Source organism: Lissotriton helveticus, chromosome 2_1 (genome assembly GCF_964261635.1).
Source record: "Lissotriton helveticus chromosome 2_1, aLisHel1.1, whole genome shotgun sequence".
Classification (NCBI taxonomy): domain Eukaryota; kingdom Metazoa; phylum Chordata; class Amphibia; order Caudata; family Salamandridae; genus Lissotriton; species Lissotriton helveticus.
Genome location: NC_136059.1, coordinates 1,709,916,346 through 1,709,940,843, shown reverse-complemented (window position 1 = coordinate 1,709,940,843; position 24,498 = coordinate 1,709,916,346).

Genomic DNA, 24,498 nt, shown 5'->3' with positions numbered 1-24,498 from the left:
CATGTGTCCAGCCTGCCATTAAAGGTTAGTGTGCACATTTGCACCTATGGTGTTTGTAAACTGGTGTCCAGCCTGTCATTATAGGCTGGCATTCGCATTTGCACCTATGGGGGTTTCTAAACATGTGTCCAAGCTGCCATTGCAGCTCTGTATAGGCGTGATTACGCTTCTACTAAGGCTGGCCTACCCGAATCATTAGCTATCATGAGAGGACCTTTTGCTACCATCAGAGCACCCCGCGGGTAAATCCCACGGGGTGAAGTGAGTGGTAGGTGAAAGGCAGGGAAGGAACACATGTGTACCCTGCCCAGGTATTGAAGAATATTCACTACCCATAAGGTTTGCTCTTCCTATAGGCTAACATGGGCAAAGGGGTGAAAATACTTCAGACTGCAATAGTGGATTGCAGTGAAGCAGCCTCATAATGTTTCCTATCCATGTATTCCAGTGATAGAGGTGGTTTTGTCATGACTAGCGTAGAAATCCCACTTCTGGAAAGTGGGCCTTTCTTTGCTCTACCACTCCTTGTGTGCCTTTATTCTTGGCTCCAGTCCACACTGGAGCGTGGGTGAGCACACCATGGCCTTCCCCAGCAACAGGTATAAAAAACTGGGCATGCAACTGGAATGAAAGACCGCTACTATTTGCAAACCTGGCTGGATAGATTGGAGGTAGTGGTTTTGACACTTGATCTCTGGCCCCACTAAATAGTAAGATCTGCATTCCACGGCCTCATGGTCGACAGGAATGAACTTTAGGGGAGGCATCTGTGGTTTAAAGGGAGGCCCTTTGAACCACCCACAGATTCAAAGGCACACTACAGTTTAACTACTGGTGCCATACTTAAGCAGGGCAGGGATACGCTTGTGGGGACGTGGGACCGGAGAACTTGGAACTGTGTGATGCATACTGCCAGAGGAGTCAGTTGTGTACAAGGAGGATTAATGCCATTGAAAGGGACCGCGTGCCCTTCCTGAATAGTGTCCGGCCTGGGCCAACTACCTGCTGCTGTGTGGCACCCAAGTGTGCTCTCCAAAGGCTTGTTGGCTTGCCCCCTGTTCTTTTGGAGGACCTAGGACATCAAAGATCTCCTATGAGGGACCCACAATGTCTACACCTGGAGAGAGGTGGCCTCTTAAGAGCCATCATTGTCTGTTGGATCCTAACTGGTAGCATGGCGTTAGCGTGGAATAAAGAATTGTGCCTGGAGACTGGATTGCCCTGTATGGACACCCAGAAGTTTTGCCTACATCTAAGATGTGTAGCCTCCGCATCCTGGGGACCTCGGCATGCATAAGCATCTAGTTGGTGGTGAGTGGATTCACCAGTTGTGGGATCCAGCGTGGACTGCTTTGTCGATCATGCTGAATCTCTCTTGTGTGACATGCCGTCTGCATGCTCATTGCACGCGGTGTCCAATTCTCTGATTGCAACCCTTGGAAGCGGGTGTGGGGGTAACCATGGTAATGCCTAATTCTACCTCATGAGGCATTGCTGAACTGGTGCCTGTGCATGTGACCAAAATTGTCTAGTATGACCCACATCAACTCGCACCGGGCGAGTGCCTCATGTCCAAAGAGGTACGGAATTTGCAACTCTTTGTTGTGTGTGACCAGAATTATCTGGTGAGACCCATATCCAGGGGCACTGGATGTTTTGCCACTGGATTCAAGCAAGCCTGGCTAAAGACGGCTGGAATGCCAGAAACCAGTCCTAGGAAGCTTGATTCCGGTCCAGGGAAGGCCTGGCTTGGTAGTTCGGGCTGGACTGTTCCCATGAGGCACAGGGTCAGACTGATTTGCATATGGCCATGTCTGAACTGGGGTGGCAGAGTGGGCTAAAGAACGGTGATGGATCAAACCCAGATCTGTTGACTGGGTGTGAGTGTTTGATTGGTTCAGATGCTCTGTCCATCACCACCCCCCTTTTGTACCGCTTTGTTCGCCATATGATGGCAGGGTATGCTAAGACATGAGTCCCTTTCTTACTTTGCCACTGGATTCAAGCACGCCTGGCTGAAGACGGCTGGAATGCCAGAAACCGGTCCTAGGAAGCTTGATTCCGGTCCAGGGAAGGCATGGCTTGGCAGTTCGGGCTGGACTGTTCCCATGAGGCACAGGGTCTGACTGATTTGCATATGGCCATGTCTGAACTGGGGTGGCAGAGTGGGCTAAAGAACGGTGATGGATCAAACCCAGATCTGTTGACTAGGTGTGAGTGTTTGATTGGTTCAGATGCTCTGTCCATCACCACCCCCTTTTGTACCGCTCATTTCCTGGGAGGCACAAAACTTGCAACTCTTTGTTGTGTGTGACCAGAACAGCCTAGTGCAACCCGCATCATCACACTGCAGACATTGTGCCTCCTTGTCCCGAGAGACTCCCCTGCATCATTCTCCATTCATCCATTTTTCCCTTTTTGGCCCTCAGTGCAAAAGACCAACTGCCCTCTCCTCACCCAGTACCCTGATGACATTGTGTTGCCAGGTAGAATTTCCCAGTTTGGGCCTGGGTGGTGAGAGTGATTGGCTGGGCTGGAGGATCGTTTCTGAGAACAATCGGAAGTGGGTTAAGAAACTGAGTGAGCCCCTCTATGCTTTGTAGAACTGGGCTGGTGCCGGAAGGCCCTTGTGGACCCCTTTAGAGTGACCGACTATTGCCCTCAGCCTGTTTCTGCTCTAAACTGAGAGTGAACTTCCAGAGAGGCTGCCAAACCTCCTTCGATAACTGCCTCCTAATTAGTCTTGTGACCTACCCCCACCTGCTTCCCTGAGATTGTGTGACTAAGAGTGACTTTGGCAGCATGTGGCCATGTGTCCGGGGGTGGGGGGAGGATGGGTTCTCTCCAATCTGTGGGTGTAGAGTAGTCGGGTTGAGTTGGGGGATGGAGAGAGGCTTGGGACATGGGTCTGCAGTGTGTTATCAATTGATCTGCTGGGTATCAGTGCACCACATTAGGGTGCTGAGTACGTATGTGTGCAAATGCGTTTTGTACGGATCTGCCTGATATCCATTGCACCGCATATCGGTGAGGAGTGAATGTGTGTGTGGGAGTGACAGCCTGTGGACCTCCTGTGATTTACAACACTGGCCAGTGCTGTTGCCTGACACGTTGATTTCTTGCCGGAAGAAAATTACATTTGACATTGGTTTTACCCATGCAGTCTCGGCCCGTGGTGCTGCTAAAAAGTGGTATCATTTTGTGTATGTGCATATTTCTGATATCCTTGTGACCCAGGGTGCACCCTCTAACTGTGTGGCATTGAATTATAAGAATTGCTACAGTGGGCCTGGGGTGGACAACTTGTTGCACCACAAAAGGTTGCTAGAGGGGTGTAGAATAGGATCTTTCCCAAGTATGTATATTACTGATGTCATTTTAACACGGCTGGGCATGGTACTGCTAATAATAATTCCAAATGTGATTCATGCCCAGAAATACATGATGTTCAAGTTGTGTTGATTATTGTTATTATCATGTGTGAAGTCTCTTTTGTGACGCTCAGTGTATTTATTCTGAGTGATTGCTGAGCCAGTGCTTTACACGTTGCCTCTGTGATAAGCCTGACAGCTCAATGCCAAACTGCCCAGGAGTGAGCACAGGTTATGCCGTGTGTGTAATCACCTGCCCCTGATGGGAGTGGTAGGTTCTGCCTTTCTAGGGCTTCCCCTCAGCCAGCCAGAAAATGCCAGTTCCAGCAGTGGGTCTCTTCATAAAGTGGCACAGTGAACCAAAAACTATGGGTTAGAATGTTACCCCAAGCGATTGCTACTAGTTAGGCTATTTGCAAGCATTTCTACCTTCACCTTTTAGTTGTTTGATTGACACTAGTATACCTAGAAACCTGAGACAGGTGTAGCTTTCCAAGTCTACTACTGAAGATGTTTGTGAATTTCAAAAAGTAGTACATTTGCACCCATACAAGGTGTACTTCTATGGATCCAGATGTACTGTTTTTTTCAGAAAACCAATCACTGTGTACGTTTAAGTTTCTGTTCCAATAAATGAACAAGTTAATAGCTCTTAGTGAAATGAGAACAATGAGAAAAACCATCACAGACATAGCAAACTCGACTCAGAGCCCCAAACGTAACTAGCAAAACAAGAGTGCATGTGGGAGGGGGTGGCACACCGCAAAAGCCCTTTCCTGAAGCAACAGCCCTGGTTGTCCCACCTGGTCCTGGTTATGTTATGTTATGGAGCATTTGTATAGCGCATTATCACCAGAGAGGTCTCTAAGCGCTGTCCGAGAGGGGACCATAAGGTGAGGTGGAAAGTCAGGAGTGCTTTACATGGAGCTCCAGACTTCCAGGAAGAGAACAGTTTTTAATCTCTTCCTGAAGGTGAGTAAGTTGGTCTCTTTGCGCAAGCTTTCAGGGAGTCTATTCCAGACTGGCGGCATCGTAGTCGAAAAGACTCTCCCCCCCCCCGGCGATGATCGCTTAAAACGTGGGCATACCAGGAGACATGCTTCTGAAGACCGCAGCCTCCTGCTGGGAATGTATAAGACCAGTTTATCCTTGATGAAGCTCGGGCAGAGCCATAAATGGCTTTGTGAATGATACAGAGACTTTTGAATTTCGCTCTCTGAGATATCGGTAGCCAGTGTAAGTCCTGCAACAACGGGGTGACATGTGTCCTCCTGAGTTTTTTAAAATTCAATCTGGCTGCGCCGTTCATAACGCCTTGAAGCCTGGCCAGAGATTTTTTTGGTAGCCCGACATAAACGGAATTATCATAATCCAAACGGGCCAGGATCAAGGTTGAGACCGGCGTCCGGATGATAGAGAAGGACAGCAGCGAGGACAATTTCCGAAGTTGTCGCAGCAATCCCACACAGGTTCCTACCACTGCCGCGACCTGTTGGGACATTGACAGCATAACGGCGATTTTAATACCTATGGGGTCATTAGGATAGCGGGCGGAAAACCACCCCGACCACCATGGAGGCGGAAACCAACCGCCCGCCTGCACCGCGGATACACCGGCGGCCACATTAGGATCAACCGCCACTAAAGACTGACCGCGGCGGTAGCGGGCCAAGCAAAGCCGTCCGACGCGGGCGGTGATGGTCAAAAACCGACCGCAGCGGTCGGAAAAGCTGCGGAAAAGCAACAACCCGCCGCAAGGACAGCGTAGGTAGTCATCTTGTATTGGAGCACTGTTTGGGGGTGGGAGGCCTGCACTACCACTCCCAGCACCCCCCCCCCCCCTTGTCCCATACCCCAGCAGCACAGAGGCACCCCCACCCAGGAGCATGTGTTAGCCATTGAACTCTCCACTCTCACCTAACAGGTAGGTAGCTATCTTGCTTGTGATGTCTGTCTGTTGGAGGGAGCCCTGCACTACCACACCCCACCATGCCCCCTGGCCCACAGCTGAGCAGGATACAGGCCTCCCCCACCCAGGAGCAAGTGTCAGCCATTGCACAGTTCACCAAACAGACTTACAGGTAGGTAGCCATCTTGTATTGGAGCACTGTTTGGGGGTGGGAGGCCTGTATCACTACTCCCAGCATGCCCCCTAGCCCACACTCCAGCAGCATGGAGGCTACCCCTACCCAGGAGCATGTGTCAGCCATTCCACTGTTCATCAAACAGACTTACAGGTAGGTATCCATCTTGTATTGGAGCACTGTGTAGGGGTGGGAGGCCTGCACTACCACTCCCAGCACCCCCCCGTCCCACACCCCAGCAGCATGGAGACACCCCCACCCAGGAGTATGTGTCAGCCATTGCTCTCTCCACCCTCACCTAACAGGTAGGTAGCTATCTTAACTCTTCCTGATGTGTGTGTGTGTGGTAGACCTGCATCCCTAAATGCAACAACAATTGCATGCTTTGCATTGATATTCAGCATGTATGAGTAAATGATATTCCTCTGCACTATGATATTACACACAGTGTTGCCATGAATTGTACTACTGGTGACTTCATAATTGTGTAGTGTACAGACAGTCGATGATACGCAGATGACACAATACTTGCACAGTGCCCAACACTGACCATTCCCCATCTACTCCACAGGTGATGAAGAACTCACTGCTGAGAACCACACCAACGACCAGCAGAGCCAGTCTCCACCCCGGCACATGTACTCTCAGATGTGGACTCCCAGGACAGTTTGGACGATGAGCTCCGGCCCGGCCAATCTGGTGTGCCACAGACCCAGAGGCCCCCATCCTCCCCACCACCACATCTTCTGCAACAACAGCGCAGCAGACCCCTGCTGTCACGGCCTCTGCCTTCACCGCAGCCACCACCACCATCACCACCGCCACTATCACTAGTACCACCAGTACCACCTGCAGCACCTTCCCTGTCCCGGGGGATGACCAGCCCACAGCAATGACTGTGGAGGGCAGTGAGAGAGTGCGTGGACCCACAGTGGCGAGGCAAGAGGTCCGTGGCAGCAGAGCAGGTGGGAGGGCCAGTGTCACCACCAGACCTTGGGAGGAGTGGACACCATCCCTGGACCACTTCACCAGAGTTGTGCAGGCCTACCAAGAGGTCCAGGGACAAAGTGGCCGGTCCGATGAACTATTAAGGGAGCTCATCCTGCTGATGAGGTCCATCGATAACCGCCTTGGACAGATGGTGGACCTCAAGGGCCAGCAAGTGGTGTTGCAGAGGGACAGGCCTGTGTCCCAACCACCACCTCCGTCCCTTCCTGTTGTGCCGCAGGATGACAGTGCACCACCCTCCCCTGCTCCAACAGAGAGGGGTGAGTCCTCTGACGCCACTGGCCATTCAGCAGGCCCCCCACCGCCAAAAAGATCTAGGAGGCATCCAAAGAAGAGCCTGGGAGTCTCCGTAGGCAAAGCACCTGCCACACGCCAGTCACGGAGCCAGCCATGATGACAACCCTCTTCCCCACTGCATTCACTGTTTGGACTGTCTTTCCCCACATTTCCTTGGCAATGGCACCTGTCTGTTGGACTGGGTCACCACATCCATGTGGTGTCTACTCTTGCATCTCATCGACCATGATTGTCAACTCACTGCTCATTCCCCACCTTCATGTAAATATTCCCGCACAATTCACATGTCCACTTTCAAAATAAAATACCTGACGCACCTGATTGTGTGCATTATCGTTTTTAGTGCAATATTTACAGTGTTGACAATGTCCATGATGTGTCCAAATGATGTACAGTATGTAGGGAAGTATTCTTCTGTAGCACCTAGGGAGATACAACAGAACAACAGTCACTGGTCTCATTGTGGTATCACAGGCAGAACACTACACAAAACATACACAAGACACAACAGGCATACTAGACAATGAACTGGAGGTGTGAACAAATAGGGTCCAGTATACGTCCCCATATGGAACGTCAATGTCACATTTACCACACACAGGTGACTGAACATGTGCCTGTCGGTTACATCCGCGCATAGCCCTTCACAACAACAGCAACCACAACAGATAATGTACACGTTGTACCTCGTCACCCACCTTCAAGTGAAGTAGCGGTCAAAGAGCTGCTGGCGCAGGTCTACTCCTTCCTCCTCTCCACTGTCCTCATCACTGGACTCAGGTCCTTGAGCAGGTGGTGGCCTTGGTTCCTCACCATCGTCCAGGAGCAGGGGGACCCCCTTGTGGATGGCCAGGTTGTGCAGCATACAGCATGCCACAACGATCTTGCACACCTTCCCAGGCGAGTATGCCAGTGCACCTCCGGTCCTATCAAGGCAGCAGAATCTTGACTTCAGCAGGCCAAAAGTCCGTTCGATTACCCATCGGGTCCTGACATGGGCCTCATTGTAGTGGAAGTCAGCCGGGGTCCTGGGATTGCTGAGGGGGCTCAACAGCCATGGCCTAATGGGATATGCTAAGTCACCTGTGAATGACAAACACCCATTGCAATGTTGCACAGCCAGAGTGCATCAGGTAACACACAGCACGCCATATCAGTAGGCATACTCACCCACAATCCAAGCACGCTCGGGATGCAGATTCTCCATCATCCGTGGCACCATGCTGTTCCTCATGATGTATGAATCATGAGCCGAGCCCGGATACTTCGCACACACATGAGACATGGGCATGTTCGCAAGGCACACCACCTGCACATTGATGGAATGATAATGTTTGCGGTTCCTATAAATGTGCTCCGTCGCCAGTGGTGCTACCAGACCTACATGGGTGCAATCGATGGCACCAACAACATGTGGGATGCGCCCAAGGGGATAGAAGTCCCCCTTCACGGCAGCCAATTCTCCTCCCCTAGGGAAATGTAAGTAGCGATTCCGATACAGCATCATTGCTGTAAGAACATCCCTCAGCACCATACTGAACATGGGCTGTGACATCCCTCCAGCGCTAGCCACGGTCTCCTGGAAGGAACCTGTTGCAAAAAAGTGGAGTGCTGTCATCACCTTGTCTGTGGGTGTGAATGCCGTTGGATAGTGATGGCGAGGATGCAGGTGGGGCTCTAATAGATCACACAGGATCTTCAGTGTTGGTCTATCCAGGCGGAATTTCCGCATTATTGCCTCATTCTCCATATCCTCCAGCACTGTCAGGTGACGTAGGAGATTTGGCCTCCTCCTAGTTGAGATGTAACATTGAAAATGTCAGTGACAACCATCATGAAACGGCCACAGCACATACCATCAATGAGGTCATGGAAAAACAAAGACTGCCTGAGAGATGCATGGCACACCAGGTTACATGGGTGGCCTTTTGATACACACAGAGGGCACTCCTCTCCACTGACAATACACAAGTGCCACAAACACATCGGGGAATGTGAATGCGCACATACTGGAGAACACAATTCACATGTGCAGGCAAGGTGCTGTAACATCCGCCAATGTCTTTGAAATTACCATGTCTGTATCATAATCATCTGCTGTACCCGTCACACCTCAATGCATCATGTAAAGTCTGCACACATCCATCAACACAATGATCACAGTATCAGGAAAACTTTCAGTTGTGTGCATGAGCTGCTGTGAATGAACCAGTCTGATATGATACAATGCAGTGACACAAGCCTTGTCAAGGTGATCACTGACCCACAACAAATTGATTTGTACTACATCATTAACACCAGCTCAAGAGTGTCAAGCATCATCAGCCATCAAATGCATAACTAACATGGCAGGGACCACAGACCAAAGTGTGTCACACTGAAAGTGCGTCCACCTGTGGATTACATGGAAGTATGGCATTGTGTGTACAATGATGTGCCCTTCCCCATGTTGCTGCTGTGTACTGATACACTCTTCAGGATTGACATAGCCATTAATGGTCATGGAAATAGCGGTACCTACCGCCTGTTCCTGGCGGTGTGACGCCAGCACCACCCCCTTCACAAGTGTGGTAGCCATTGGCATATGGGCATGTGTACATGGCGGTGGGCATGCTCCGCCGCATGCATCGCTGTGCCTACCGCCTGTCCCCGGCGGTATGATGCCAGCACCACCCCCTTCACAAGTGCGGTAGCCATTGGCATATGGGCATGTGTACATGGCGGTGGGCATGCTCCGCCGCATGCATCGCGGTGCCTACTGCCTGTCCCCGGCAGTGTGACCCCAGCACCACCCCCTTCACAAGTGCGGTAGCCATTGGCATATGGGCATGTGTAAATGGCGGTGGGCATGCTCCGCCGCATGCATCGTGGTACCTACCGCCTGTCCCCGGTGGTGTGACGCCAGCACCACCCCTTCACAAGTGCAGTAGCCATTGGCATACGGGCATGTGTACATGGCGGTGGGCATGCTCCGCCGCATGCATCGTGGTACCTACCGCCTGTCCCCGGCGGTGTGACACCAGCACCACCCCCTTGAAGAGTGCGGTAGCCATTGGCATATGGGCATGTGTACATGGCGGTGGGCATGCTCCACCGTATGCATCGCGGTACCTACCGCCTGTCCCCGGCGGTGTGACGCCAGCGCCACCCCCTTCACAAGTGCGGTAGCCATTGGCATATGGGCATGTGTACATGGCGGTGGGCATGCTCCGCCACCGCGGAGGCGGTCATTGGATACTTTTGAATGATGCACCATCGCGGTAGGGCACCCTGGGCACCCGCGGTGCATCACCGCCATGGAGCATTGCCTACAGCCAATGGGAGCGATGATCGCTGTGGCATGATGCAGATTTGAAAGTCGTGGAAGGTGTGCTCCGCCACCGCGGAAGCGGTCATTGGATACTTTTGAATGACGCACCATCACGGTAGCGCACCCCGGGCACCCGTGGTGCATCACCGCCATGGAGCATTGCCTACAGCCAATGGGAGCGATGATCGCTGTGGCATGATGCAGATTTGAAAGTCGCGGAAGGTGTGCTCCGCCACCGCGGAGGCGGTCATTGGATACTTTTGAAAGAGGCAGACCTGGACAACCAATTGTTACTGCTTTGCAGCTTCCAAACGACCCCAGGGGGCTATAAATCTGTGGGAGTGAGCCTCACATTTCCACTGCTCACAGAGCCTGCTGCATGGGACCCTCTCTTGCTGCTGCCTGGGACCCTCTCCTGCTGCTGCCTGAAGAGCCTGCTGCCTGGGACCCTTTGCTGCTGCTGCCTGGGACCCTCTCCTGCTGCTGCCTGAAGCGCCTGCTGCCTGGGACCCTCTGCTGCTGCTTCCTGGGATCCTTTCCTGCTGCTGCCTGAAGTGCCTGCTGCCTGGGACCCTCTTCTGCTGCTGCCTGAAGAGCCTGCTGCCTGGGACCCTCTGCTGCTGCTGCCTGGGACCCTCTCCTGCTGCTGCCTGAAGAGCCTGCTGCCTGGGACCCTCTGCTGCTGCTGCCTGAAGAGCCTGCTGCCTGGGACCCTCTGCTGCTGCTGCCTGGGACCCTCTGCTGCTGCTACCTGAAGAGCCTGCTGCCTGGGACCCCTCACCACTCACTACCACCACAGGTGTTACATGTCCACAGGGATGGCAAAGACAGAGAAGATCCGTGCCAGTCCATTCACAAGTGAGGAGCTGTAGGTCCTTGTGGACTAGATGCTGGCACAGTACCCAAGGCTGTTTGGTGGTCCCAATGTAGTAGTAAGTCACCATGAAGGTAGCTGCAGGGCAGGGGGGTATCAGACATGTAGTTGCGCAGCTGCAGTATATGCCTGGTGGCGTGGTGGCGTGTGAAACACTGACAGACAAGCTGTCTCCAGGGCAAGGGAGTGTGTGTGTCACAATGTCACTCTTTTATATGCCTGGACTTGTATGTGTGTGTGTTGTGTGTTACGTTGTCAGACATACAGAGCCAACGGTTGATAGCCATGTAGGTGCCAGGACAGTATTTGCATGTGTGAATATTTCTGTGTGCACCTGTAGTCTGAGTCAGTGTGACCCAGAGAGTAGATTCAGTGCTTGCCCACCAAAACAATTATACATCACAAAACGTACATGCTTCTTGCTCCAGTTCCTTCACACTGAATAGTAGATATGCCAAATCTATGCCCTGGATTACTGCAGACCTACACACTTCTGTCAATGCATATTGTGTTGTGGCATCATGCATTTGTGGGAATATCATGGAGCATATACGCCACAATGTGTGCATGCAATCACAAATGTCTCGGCCATGCATAGTGCCCTTGTGAGGGGTCCACCAGTTTTGTATGGAGGGAGGTTACAATTAGTCATAAGTCTGTGTCTTGCTACTTGTGAGAAGTTGGCCTGATAGGTGATGTTTCCAATTCTGGAACCACCGATTATCAGACCAAACAATCCCTTATGGTGTCTGGTTGTAAGTCAACCTTATTAGACAAGCTATCCTAGGGGTAGCATGGACTAAGCAGCCTAAAGGCTTAACTTAAGAGGTCGTGTTAAGCGAGCTGTTTTACCACATACAATCCTGTAATATCAAATGAAAGGACACCACACAAGTATATATTATAAAAATATATGTGTTTATTACTAAAAACAATCCCCAGTATTCTTTATGAATAAAGGGGCACAAGCGTTAAATCAAAAGCACAGTTTAAACATACAAAGTTGCACAATTATGGATGAGGGCGGGTGGCCACTCAAACCATATACTAAACAAGTGGTATAAGAGATACCAATCGAACAGTGGTTAGGCCTAGGGCCTAGAGAATCGCTGGGAGCAGTCAGGACAAGCAGTGCTGAAGTCGGGAAAAGCCCGCGGGATTCGGGTGCAGTGCGGGAAGCGCACGCATGCACCAATGTTAACCAATGGTGCGTAAAAGTTGTAAAGTTAAAGTTTAAGGACACTTCCGCTGAACCTAGAGGAACAAAACTTAAGACACAGACCCTAGAGGTGTGCACCAGTGTGGGAACACCGGCGGAGCAAAGTTACCTCACCCACAGGAAGCGGGTGCACAGGGTCGAAGTTGAGTCGGGTTTCGTCACGCAGGCTCTTGGTGCTTGAAGCTGAAAGGGCTGCAGGCGGGGTGAAAGAGAAGTGTCCGGTGGAGTCCAAGGGTGGACTCGAGTCGAAAAGTACCTGAAAGCAGAGGGGACAGAGTCTGGGTCACTCAGCAGTGACCAGGGTGGAACCAGGACGGAACCAGGCAATGTCCGGCGCAATCAGGTGGTCGTCGAGGAGCTTCTCTCCGCTGTCACGTGGGCTCTCGGGCATCTGCGACGTCCAGGAGCAGGTCCCGATCTGTCCCATGAGGGCTCTCACCGTCGGCGCAGTCGGCTTCAAGTTTGGAGCAAACAACACTTGGCAAGAGCAATCCACGCGGAACCGGGAGATTGCTTCTCACTCGAACCAGGAGGGTCAGAGTGGGGGCTCCTTTTCAGGGGAGCTGGTGCAAGTCTGGGGTAACCAGAATCACAAGTCGTCTTTGTGGTTTCGTCGGCACAGGGACCACTAGCCAGCTGGCAAGTGACCGGGCCAACGCTTTGAGCCAAATGGAGCAGAAGGGCACCACGCAGCACTCGTCGAGTGTGGAGGGCTGGACTTCGGTGCAAGAGTGGCTCAGGGTGGGGGCTTCTCAAACCCCGGTGTACAGCTTCGAGGGTCACTCGTGGGCTGCACGGTCAGCGTCTCATGGTCAATTCAAGATGGCGTGCCCCACGCTTCCCGTCACCTCCACGGGTCTCAGCTCTGCAGGGACTGTGGATCGGGCTGTTGGAAGGCAGGCAAGCTTGATCTCGTCAATCTCTGTCGCTCGAGTTCCGGCGGGAACTGCAACAAAGCAGATGTCGATGGCTGGATGGTGCCTGCTTGAACAGGGTGGTCACTCCTTGACCACAAGGGAGATTATTCGGACTTCCACGTTGAGTAGGAGGTCCAAGGGTCCAGAGTTTCGTTTCTTATGTTTCGTCAGGAAATCTAAAGTGCATTGGCACTGCTCCCACTCTTATTCGAATCTGGGGGGCGTGATTACCTGCTAGGTCCCCCCCTATGGGTGGGACCCAGGAAGTGGGTGGATACACCCCCTTCCTTTGATCCAGGCCACCCTGGCACGAGGGCTGGAGTGCCCCAGAACCGGTTTGGCCGGATTATGCAAGGGGCAGCCTTGTGCGCCCCAAGCAGTGTCTGGTTTCTTTCAGACCTCCCTGCTACAATCCACTATCTCCTGTCTGGAGGGTGGTAAAACCCCCCTGCGACAGGAAACCCTTTGTCCAGGCCCCATTTGGCTGAGCTTCGGTCAGCTGCAGGGGGTCAGACTCGTGTCTGTGGCAGAGGCATCCATTTTGTGGATCAAAGGCCCTTTTAGAAATTAACCGCATTTAAGTAAAGTAACATGTCTTACCCCTCTAGAGGGGTGGAATGCTATCCCCGTCGCCAGAACTGGCGAGGGGATAGTATTCCAAATCGTATGACACCTTACACGACATGTTTTGATAAAGCCAAACCAAAGTTGCTATATAACCGCGAGGATTATAAGGCACTTAAGAGTATATCGTATGGCATTATCCTGAAACAGCTTAGGGAGTGGTTCCCGACAGCTGCAGACAGGCTCAGCTCACGCTAGAGCTCCATCTCACATGAAACCACGCACTCTGCCTCCAGGATTGATGAGGCCTTCCATAGGAGTGGCTCACAGGTTAATATGTATCCAGATATAGGTTTAGATATAGGTATATTATATCTAAGCAAGGGGTGATTACACCACCTTACCCCAGCTGAGTGATCAGCCAGTTGTGTCAATTTAAGAACAAGCCAGGGGTGGCAAAAGATATGCTGCAGCCCCTGGTAGGCCTTGGTGGCCCCTATGCCCTGGGCACCTATAGTGCATGATACAGGGGCTGACAAGGAGTCCATTTCCAATTGTGGTATGTGCCTATAGCACATGTATTATTAATTTAGTGAGAGAACAGCAGGCTGGGGGTCTGATCAGCAGGCCCACAGCCTCAGTAGTCGCAAACCAGTGAAGCAAAAAGCAAAAATTTGGGGTGACCATAGGATAGTAGACCCTACTCTCCTACACAACCCCCCCCAAACGCAGGGACATTAAACTAACCTTGACCAGATAAGTCTTCATGTTCTAAGTGGAAGTACCTGGAGAGACCATCTGCATTACCATGGTCAGTCCCTGGGCGGTGCTCCACTGTAAAGTCTATCCCCTGTAGGGAAATGGACCACCTGAGTAGTTTGGGGTTTTCACCCTTCATCTGATTTAGCCACAAGAGGGGCTTATGGTCTGTCTGAACTAGGAAGTGAGTTCCAAACAAGTAGGACCTCAACTTCTTCAGGGCCCAAACCACAGCAAAGGCCTCCCTCTCAATGGCTGACCAACGTTTCTCTCTGGGGGTCAGCCTTCTGCTAATGAAAGCAATGGGCTGGTCTTGACCATCTTGATTAAGTTGTGAGAGCACAGCTCCCACCCCCAACTCAGAAGCATCTGTCTGTACAATGAACTGTTTGGAGTAGTCAGGACTCTTTAGGATAGGTGCAGAGCATATGGCCTTCTTCAGGTCTTCAAATGCCTTTTGACAGCTAGCTGTCCACTGAACCTTTTTTGGCATCTTTTTGGATGTCAAGTCATTTAATGGTGTCACTATAGACCCATAGTTTTTCACAAACTTTCTGTAATACCCAGTCAGGCCCAAGAAGGCTCTGACTTGTGTCTGGGTAACTGGAGGAGCCCAGTCCTGTATGGTCTGGATTTTGCTCTCCAGTGGTTGAACCTGACCCCCACCTACTAGGTGGCCCAGGTACACAACCTTACTCTGCCCTATCTGGCACTTAGTAGCCTTGATAGTTAGGCCTGCCTTTTGCAGGGCCTCCAAAACCTTCTTCAGGTGGATCAGGTGATCCTCCCAGGTGGAACTAAAGACAGCAATATCATCTAGATATGCTGCACAAAAGTCATCCAACCCAGCAAGGACTTGGTTCACCAGCCTTTGGAAAGTGGCAGGTGCATTCTTCAAACCAAAGGGCATTACCACAAACTGATAATGTCCACTAGGGGTAGAGAATGCTGTTTTGGCTTTTGACTCCTCAGCTAGTCTGATTTGCCAGTAGCCAGCTGTCAGATCAAATGTGCTCAGAAACTTGGCAGAAGCCAATCTGTCAATGAGCTCATCTGCTCTTGGAATGGGGTGAGCATCTGTCCTAGTGACAGCATTGAGACCCCTGTATTCCACGCAAAATCAAATTTCTCTCTTTCCATCTTGGGTATGAGGTTTTGGCACAAGGACTACTGGGCTGGCCCATGGGCTCTCTGATGGCTCAATCACTCCAAGCTCCAACATCTTTTGCACCTCAGCCTTGATGCAATCCCTGACATGGTCAGGTTGCCTGTAGATCTTATTCTTCACAGGCAGACTGTCACCAGTGTCCACCACATGGGTACACCAGTTAGTCTGGCTGGGTGTGAGTGAAAACAAATGCCTGTGGGCTTGCAAAACTTGTCTGCAGTCCATCTGTTGCTGGTCAGTGAGGCTGCCCGCCAAGGCTACTCCATCAACTGAACCATCATCAGGGTTCTGAGAAAGCAGGTCTGGGAGAGGGTCACTCTCTTCCTCCTGTTCCCCATCTGTGGCCATGAGCAAGCTCATGTCCTCCCTGTCCACAAATGCTTTCAACCGATTTACATGGATCACCCTGTGAGGGCTCCTGGGGGTTCCAAAGTCAACCAAGTAGGTGACTTCTCCCTTTTTCTCAATGATAGGATAGGGTCCACTCCATTTGTCCTGGAGTGCTGCTGGGGCCACTGGCTCCAGTACCCACACCTTCTGTCCTGGTTGGAACTCTACCAGTACAGCCTTTTGGTCATGCCAAGCTTTCTGTAATTCTTGGCTGGCCTCCAGGTTTTTGGATGCTCTCTCCATGTATTCAGCCATCCTGGAGCGGAGACCAAGTACATAGTCCACTATGTCTAGCTTAGGCTTTTTGAGAGGTAACTCCCATCCTTCCTTCACCAAACACAATGGACCCCTCACAGGGTGGCCAAACAAAAGTTCAAAAGGGCTGTAGCCAACCCCCTTCTGTGGGACCTCTCTGTAAGCAAAGAGCAGGCAGGGTAAAAGAATGTCCCATTTCCGCCTGAGCTTCTCTGGTAATCCTTTTATCATGCCTTTTAGGGTCTTGTTAAATCTCTCCACAAGCCCATTGCACTGTGGATGGTAGGGGGTGGTAAACTTGTAGTTTACTCCACACTCCTTCCTCATTGCTTTCAGATAGCTAGACATAAAGTTTGTGCCTCTATCTGATAGTACCTCCTTTGGGAAGCCCACTCTTGAGAAAACTGCAATGAGGGCTTTTGCCACCACAGGTGCTGTGGTGGTCCTCAGGGGAATAGCCTCTGGATACCTGGTGGCATGATCCACTACCACCAGTATAAATCTGTTCCCAGATGCTGTTTGGGGGTCCATTGGACCCACAATATCAATTCCAACTCTTTCAAAGGGGACCCCCACCACAGGTAGTGGTATTAGGGGGGCCTTTGTTGTGCCACCTGACTTACCACTGGCTTGGCAAGTGACACAGGAGCGACAAAACTCCTTGACATCTTCTGACATGTGAGGCCAGTGAAAGTGTGAAACAAGCCTGTCCCACGTCTTGTTCTAGCCTAAGTGTCCTGCAAGGGGAATATCATGGGCCAAGGTAAGAAGGAACCCCCTAAACTTCAGAGGTATAACCAACCTCCTGGTCATGCCAGGCTTGGGGTCTCTAGCCTCTGAGTAAAGGAGTCCATCATCCCAATACACTGAATGGGTACCTTGGGCATCCCCAGCAGCCTCAGCAGCAGCCTGCTGTCTGAGGGGTTCAAGGGAAGGGCAATCTAATTGAGCCTGCCTCAGGTCTGCCCTTGAGGGTCCCCCTGTCCCCAGAAACTCAACCTGGTCAGGTTCAAGTTCCTCAGAGACAGTCTCCTCTTGGACTGCAGAATCAGTTTCCTCTGGAACTTGATCCTCAACCTGGGGCAAGGTGGAAGGCTCAGCCTTTCCTCTCTTGCTCCTCCTCTTGGGTTGTGGTTGGTCTATTGTTTCAAGATCCACCACTGGTTCAGGAAGGCACTTCTTAGCCTGAGACCTTGTCACTGCAAGGACATGGGCTGAAATCCCTAGCATTTCTGCATGAGTCCTGTACTCCACTTCTGACCAAACTGAGCTTTCAAGATCATTGCCTAACAGACAGTCTACTGGGAGATCTGCACTCACAACAACTTTCTTTAGGCCATCTACCCCTCCCCAGGAGAAGTTCACAACTGTCACACTATGGGAAGTAGTGGAGTTGCTGGCGTTGGTCACTAGGTAACTTTCACCTAGTACAATTTGTCCAGGGTCCGCAAAGTCAGGTGTCACCATTGTGACACTGGCACATGTGTCCCTGTAGGCCTGAGCCAGTTTCTCATTGATTAAAGGCGTCTGCCTATATTTGCCCAGGTTACTGGGGCTCACTGTAGTGGACAAAGTCAAGTCCACATCATATAGGAGAACTGCCTGAGTAGGGGTTCTGACTAGGCCAGATCCTACTTCAATACCCAGGGTCAACCCTGCTACACCCTTGGACTGTGTTCCACCACTGCTTACTGGACTAGGGGTTGCAGTTGCTTTAGGAGCTGGAGTGGTGGGGACTGGATTTGTCTTGGTGCATTCACTGCCCCAGTGTGAAACTGATTTGCAGGTATTACACCAAGGCTTCTTTGGGCCATTATTCTTCTTTTTCTTGTTTCCATTTTGGGAACCACCCTCCTTACTATTAGTTTGGGGGCCTGAAGACTTCTGGTCTTTTTCTTTATCTTTCTGATTTCCACCCTTCTGGTCTGTTTTCTTCTGGTCACCACCTTGGTTCTGGGGTTTCTGCTTAATCCTTGTTCTGACCCATTTGTCTGCCTTCTTTCCCAATTCTTGGGGAGAGGTCAGATCAGAGTCAATAAGGTAATGATGCAACAGCTGGTTTGTACAGTTATTAAGGATCTGCTCTCTCATGATAAGATTGTACAATCCTGTATAGTCTGAAACTTTACTTCCCTGCAACCAACCCTCCAGAGCCTTAGTGGCACAATCTACGAAATCAGTCCAGTCTTGAGTCTGTGCTTTTTGGGTGTCTCTGAACAACAACCTGTATTGCTCAGTGGTTAGGCCAAACCCTTCAATAAGAGCACTCTTCAAGACAGAGTAGTTTTTGGCATCCTCAGGTCTAACTGTGAGGAGCCTGTCCCTCCCTTTCTCAGAAAAGGAGTACCATAAAATTGCAGCCCACTGATCCTGAGGAACCTGCTGTACCATGCAGGCTCTCTCAAGAGCAGTCATCCATTTGTGGATGTCATCCCCTTCCTTGTAGGGGGCCACAGTTTTTGTCAGGTTTCTATTATCATAGCTCCTGTCTTTTTCTCTAGGAATGTTGCTGCCACCAGTGGCATCTAAGCCACACAATTTTCGCTCTCTTGCCAAGGCAAGTCTAGCTTGAGCCAAGGCTACCTCCTCCCTCTCTATTTGGAGTTTGACAGCCCTCATTCTGGCCCTATGCTCTATCTTCTGAGAGGCAGACATACCTCTCTGAGATTCTCTTGAGGCACTAGAAATATGAGAGTCCCCTGAGGGAGATCTCACTCTTCTGTTGCCTGGGAGAATGATACTGTGGGATCTGGGGAGGTGCTGGCCCTCTCCATTTCCCAGTAGGTCTAAGTTGGCCTGGTTAAGCCTGGCAACTAGGACCTGGCTACCCCTCTAATCCTGATCTTCTGGGTCCTCTACATCTGAGTCCTCCTCCCCCTCCTCTCCTTCTTCCTCCTGAGGGGCATCAGTTACAGTGGGGTTCTCTCCATCTCCTGACTCTAATGTAACTTCATTCACCTTCTCTAAGTCATCCTGCTCTAGAATGGCTATCAGGATAGGACAGGTGGGACTTCTGCCCCTTTTTAACCCTCTTGAGATGCACAAGGCAATCAAGTCCTTTCGGGTTAATTTGTCATAGCTGGAAGTTGCCTTGGTAAGGTCAACTGTCGCAGGAGTGGACCCTGAGGCTACTCCTGTGTCAGACATGACTCTAGTGTGGTGTAAGTGATGCACCTACCTACACTAAGTGTTTTCCTACTGTACCTTGCTAGTGAGTTGTAGTCAGGGTGTGCTAATCCCTTTAATCTACAACTACTAAGTTCAGTAGAACTTAATATGCTAAGCTTTTGATTTATATGTACCTAGAGGTACTTGATGTGATCTTTCAATTTGATAAAAAGATTGCAATGGTAAAACAACAGCAAGCTCAAATCCGCACCGCTGCTCACCAATGTGAGAAGTTGGCCTGATAGGTGATGTTTCCAATTCTGGAACCACCGATTATCAGACCAAACAATCCCTTATGGTGTCTGGTTGTAAGTCAACCTTATTAGACAAGCTATCCTAGGGGTAGCATGGACTAAGCAGCCTAAAGGCTTAACTTAAGAGGTCGTGTTAAGCGAGCTGTTTTACCACATACAATCCTGTAATATCAAATGAAAGGACACCACACAAGTATATATTATAAAAATATATGTGTTTATTACTAAAAACAATCCCCAGTATTCTTTATGAATAAAGGGGCACAAGCGTTAAATCAAAAGCACAGGTTAAACATACAAAGTTGCACAATTATGGATGAGGGCGGGTGGCCACTCAAACCATATACTAAACAAGTGGTATAAGAGATACCAATCGAACAGTGGTTAGGCCTAGGGCCTAGAGAATCGCTGGGAGCAGTCAGGACAAGCAGTGCTGAAGTCGGGAAAAGCCCGCGGGATTCGGGTGCAGTGCGGGAAGCGCACGCATGCACCAATGTTAACCAATGGCGCGTAAAAGTTGTAAAGTTAAAGTTTAAGGACACTTCCGCTGAACCTAGAGGAACAAAACTTAAGACACAGACCCTAGAGGTGAGCACAAGTGTGGGAACACTGGCGGAGCAAAGTTACCTCACCCACAGGAAGCGGGTGCACAGGGTCGAAGTTGAGTCGGGTTTCGTCACGCAGGCTCTTGGTGCTTGAAGATGAAAGGGCTGCAGGCGGGGTGAAAGAGAAGTGTCCGGTGGAGTCCAAGGGTGGACTCGAGTCGAAAAGTACCTGAAAGCAGAGGGGACAGAGTCTGGGTCACTCAGCAGTGACCAGGGTGGAACCAGGACGGAACCAGGCAATGTCGGGCGCAATCAGGTGGTCTTTGAGGAGCTTCTCTCCGCTGTCACGTGGGCTCTCGGGCATCTGCGATGTCCAGGAGCAGGTCACGATCTGTCCCACGAGGGCTCTCACCGTCGGCGCAGTCGGCTTCAAGTTTGGAGCAAACAACACTTGGCAAGAGCAATCCACGCGGAACCGGGAGATTGCTTCTCACTCAAACCAGGAGGGTCAGAGTGGGGGCTTCTTTTCAGGGGAGCTGGTGCAAGTCTGGGGTAACCAGAATCACAAGTCGTCTTTGTGGTTTCGTCGGCACAGGGACCACTAGCCAGCTGGCAAGTGACCGGGCCAACGCGTTGAGCCAAATGGAGCAGAAGGGCCCCACGCAGCACTCGTCGAGTGTGGAGGGCTGGACTTCGGTGCAAGAGTGGCTCAGGGTGGGGGCTTCTCAAACCCCGGTGTACAGCTTCGAGGGTCACTCGTGGGCTGCACGGTCAGCGTCTTGTGGTCAATTCAAGATGGCTGCCCCACGCTTCCGGTCGCCTCCACGGGTCTCAGCTCTGCAGGGACTGTGGATCGGGCTGTTGGAAGGCAGGCAAGCTTGATCTCGTCGATCTCTGTTGCTCGAGTTCCGGCGGGAACTGCGACAAAGCAGACGTCGATGGCTGGATGGTGCCTGCTTGCACAGGGTGGTCACTCCTTGACCACAAGGGTGATTCTTCGGACTTCCACGTTGAGTAGGAGGTCCAAGGGTCCAGAGTTTCGTTTCTTATGTTTCGTCAGGAAATCTAAAGTGCATTGGCACTGCTCCCACTCTTATTCGAATCTGGGGGGCGTGATTACCTGCTAGGTCCCCCCCTATGGGTGGGACCCAGGAAGTGGGTGGATACACCCCCTTCCTTTGATCCAGGCCGCCCTGGCACGAGGGCTGGAGTGCCCCAGAACCGGTTTGGCCGGATTATGCAAGGGGCAGCCTTGTGCGCCCCAAGCAGTGTCTGGTTTCTTTCAGACCTCCCTGCTACAATCCACTATCTCCTGTCTGGAGGGTGGTAAAACCCCCCTGCGACAGGAAACCCTTTGTCCAGGCCCCATTTGGCTGAGCTTCGGTCAGCTGCAGGGGGTCAGACTCGTGTCTGTGGCAGAGGCATCCATTTTGTGGATCTAAGGCCCTTTTAGAAATTAACCGCATTTAAGTAAAGTAACATGTCTTACCCCTCTAGAGGGGTGGAATGCTATCCCCGTCGCCAGAACTGGCGAGGGGATAGTATTCCAAATCGTATGACACCTTACACGACATGTTTTGATAAAGCCAAACCAAAGTTGCTATATAACCGCGAGGATTATAAGGCACTTAAGAGTATATGGTATGGCATTATCCTGAAACAGCTTAGGGAGTGGTTCCCGACAGCTGCAGACAGGCTCAGCTCACGCTAGAGCTCCATCTCACATGAAACCACGCACTCTGCCTCCAGGATTGATGAGGCCTTCCATAGGAGTGGCTCACAGGTTAATATGTGTCCAGATATAGGTTTAGATATAGGTATACTATATCTAAGCAAGGGGTGATTACACCACCTTACCCCAGCTGAGTGATCAGCCAGTTGTGTCAATTTAAGAACCAGCCAGGGGTGGCAAAAGATATGCTGCAGCCCCTGGTAGGCCTTGGTGGCCCCTATGCCCTGGGCACCTATAGTGCATGATACAGGGGCTGACAAGGAGTCCATTTCCAATTGTGGTATGTGCCTATAGCACATGTATTATTAATTTAGTGAGAGAACAGCAGGCTGGGGGTCTGATCAGCAGGCCCACAGCCTCAGTAGTCGCAAACCAGTGAAGCAAAAAGCAAACATTTGGGGTGACCATAGGATAGCAGACCCTACTCTCCTACACTACTGTTCTGATAGATGTTGGTATCTGACATTGTGTAACTGGACATTTACCCTTCTTTTCTCTCATACCTGCAGCTCAAGGTACACCAGCATAAGACCTTGTGGAGGGCCATTGCAGAAAAGGTGCGAGCCCTGGGGGTTTCAAACAGGCAACGCATCCACTGTCACAAGAGGTGAGACGACATCGGCCGGCTGGCAAAGCAAGTGGCAGAGATGACCTTGGGGATGCTACCACGCATTGGGCATTTGGCACGGCACAGCATGACTCCACTGATGGCCCGCATCTTTGCAGTGACTCATCCAGACCTGGATGCATGTCTGAGGGAGCATCGGCAGCAAGGCAGGGGTGGTGAGTATCTGGGGAGGGTGACATTTGCTGGGAGTGGATGCATGTGTACAGGGCCTGTGGCACCGGAGACCCATGTGATGTGCGTGCGGTGCTGTGATGTGCTGTGTAATGTGAGTGGCTGCTGTGATGTGTCGTTCTATCAGGCATTGGCCCACCCTGGCCTTACTGAGATGATAATCCCTGATGTACTTTCACATTGCCAGATAGGTTAGGCTCCACATGGTCATTCTTCATTGGGATAGTGTGTGGAATCCATAAAGGGGTGAACTGCAGTGTAAACTTTCTGAGTGTGACTTCAGGTATGCCTACTTTGCATGCACCATGATCGTTGAGGCCCACACATCAGACAACAATGTGCCCCAGGTTACCACATGGTGCTTTCTATGGCCTACTTGGCATTGCGGACTGTAAGGACCTACTAGATGTGTGTGTTGTCCTCTCCTGTTCCCTGAAGGTCTGACATTGTTAATAAGTGTTGTATCCACATCATGTCCCTAGGGCAGGGAGAGTTGGGTGGTGGGGCACTCCATCTCCGGGCAGGGAGTAGTGCTGTGTTGCATGAACTTGGCTAATTCATGGCATAGTTTGTGCGTTACAGGCACTGTTGTGGTCTATGTAGTGTGTTGCTGCACAGTGATTGCATGGTGTGGCGGTTACCATGTAGATTTGGGCATCTCCTATACTGCATTGCTTGTAATACGTGTGACCAGATGATGACACTTACACAACCCTGTATCTCTCTCTCATGAAGATTCGCAAGAGACCACGGAGGAGCATGAGCCAGAAACCAGTGGTGGAGAGAGTAGCACTACAGCTGCAGTGGAGGCCAGTGACACAGAGCCCACCAGCGCATCTGAGGGGGACAGAAGTATGCAGGAGGAATCTGTGCCAGAGACACTGAGTACCACATCATCAGATGCTAGCGGGGATGCATCCATGTTGGCAGGCACAGGGAATGGGGAGTCGGCATCATCATCTACCACCCAGCGGCCAGTCCCCAGCCTCCCATCCACTTCCTCTGGTGCTGCCCGTATCCGTGTCACTAAGAGGGGACGAGTCACATTCACACCTGGCACCGCTGCCCCTGCACCTGTCCCCCCTGCTGCCCTCAGTGCAGAGTGTGTTGAGCTCCTGCGCCAGCTTTGTGTGGGCCAGACCGCCCTGCTCAATGCCTTCAGTGACCATGAAAAGAAATTAGGCCAGGTGGTTGCATACATGGAGGGCATACACTCAGACGTGGGTGGGCTACACCGGACAGTCCAGGCGTTGTCATCCACAGTCACGCCAGCCCTTCAACAGGCACATGCTCCCATTGCAGCTCATATGCCTTTGTCCACCCCCCCAGTCAGTGGCCACATCAGATGACAGTGTGCACGGTTCGCCTGCGTCAACGAAAAGGTACAGCACCAGGAGCACACAACAGACACAACCCAAACACTCCCGCCCACAGACACCATCCCCACTGAAGAGCATGGCCACCCCAGAATGTACGGACAAGAGCCAGTCAGGGAAGGGCAAGGTCAGAAGAGCAATGAGGCAGACATCAGCCTCACATGCTGCAGAGGCATCACCAGCACAAGACTCTCCTGTCAGTAGTACATCACACAAACCTACACATGCAGTGTCTGTGGCCACTGAGGAGGTCTTGCATATCAGAGGGACACCTAGGAAGAGCACAGGGACAGATCCATCAAAAACATCTACCCAAATTCCACGTTCATTGATGCAGGTGGAGGAGGGCAGTGTAGAGACCACCCCTGGCAAGAAGGCAAAGGAGGGCACTGTAGGGGGTACACCTGA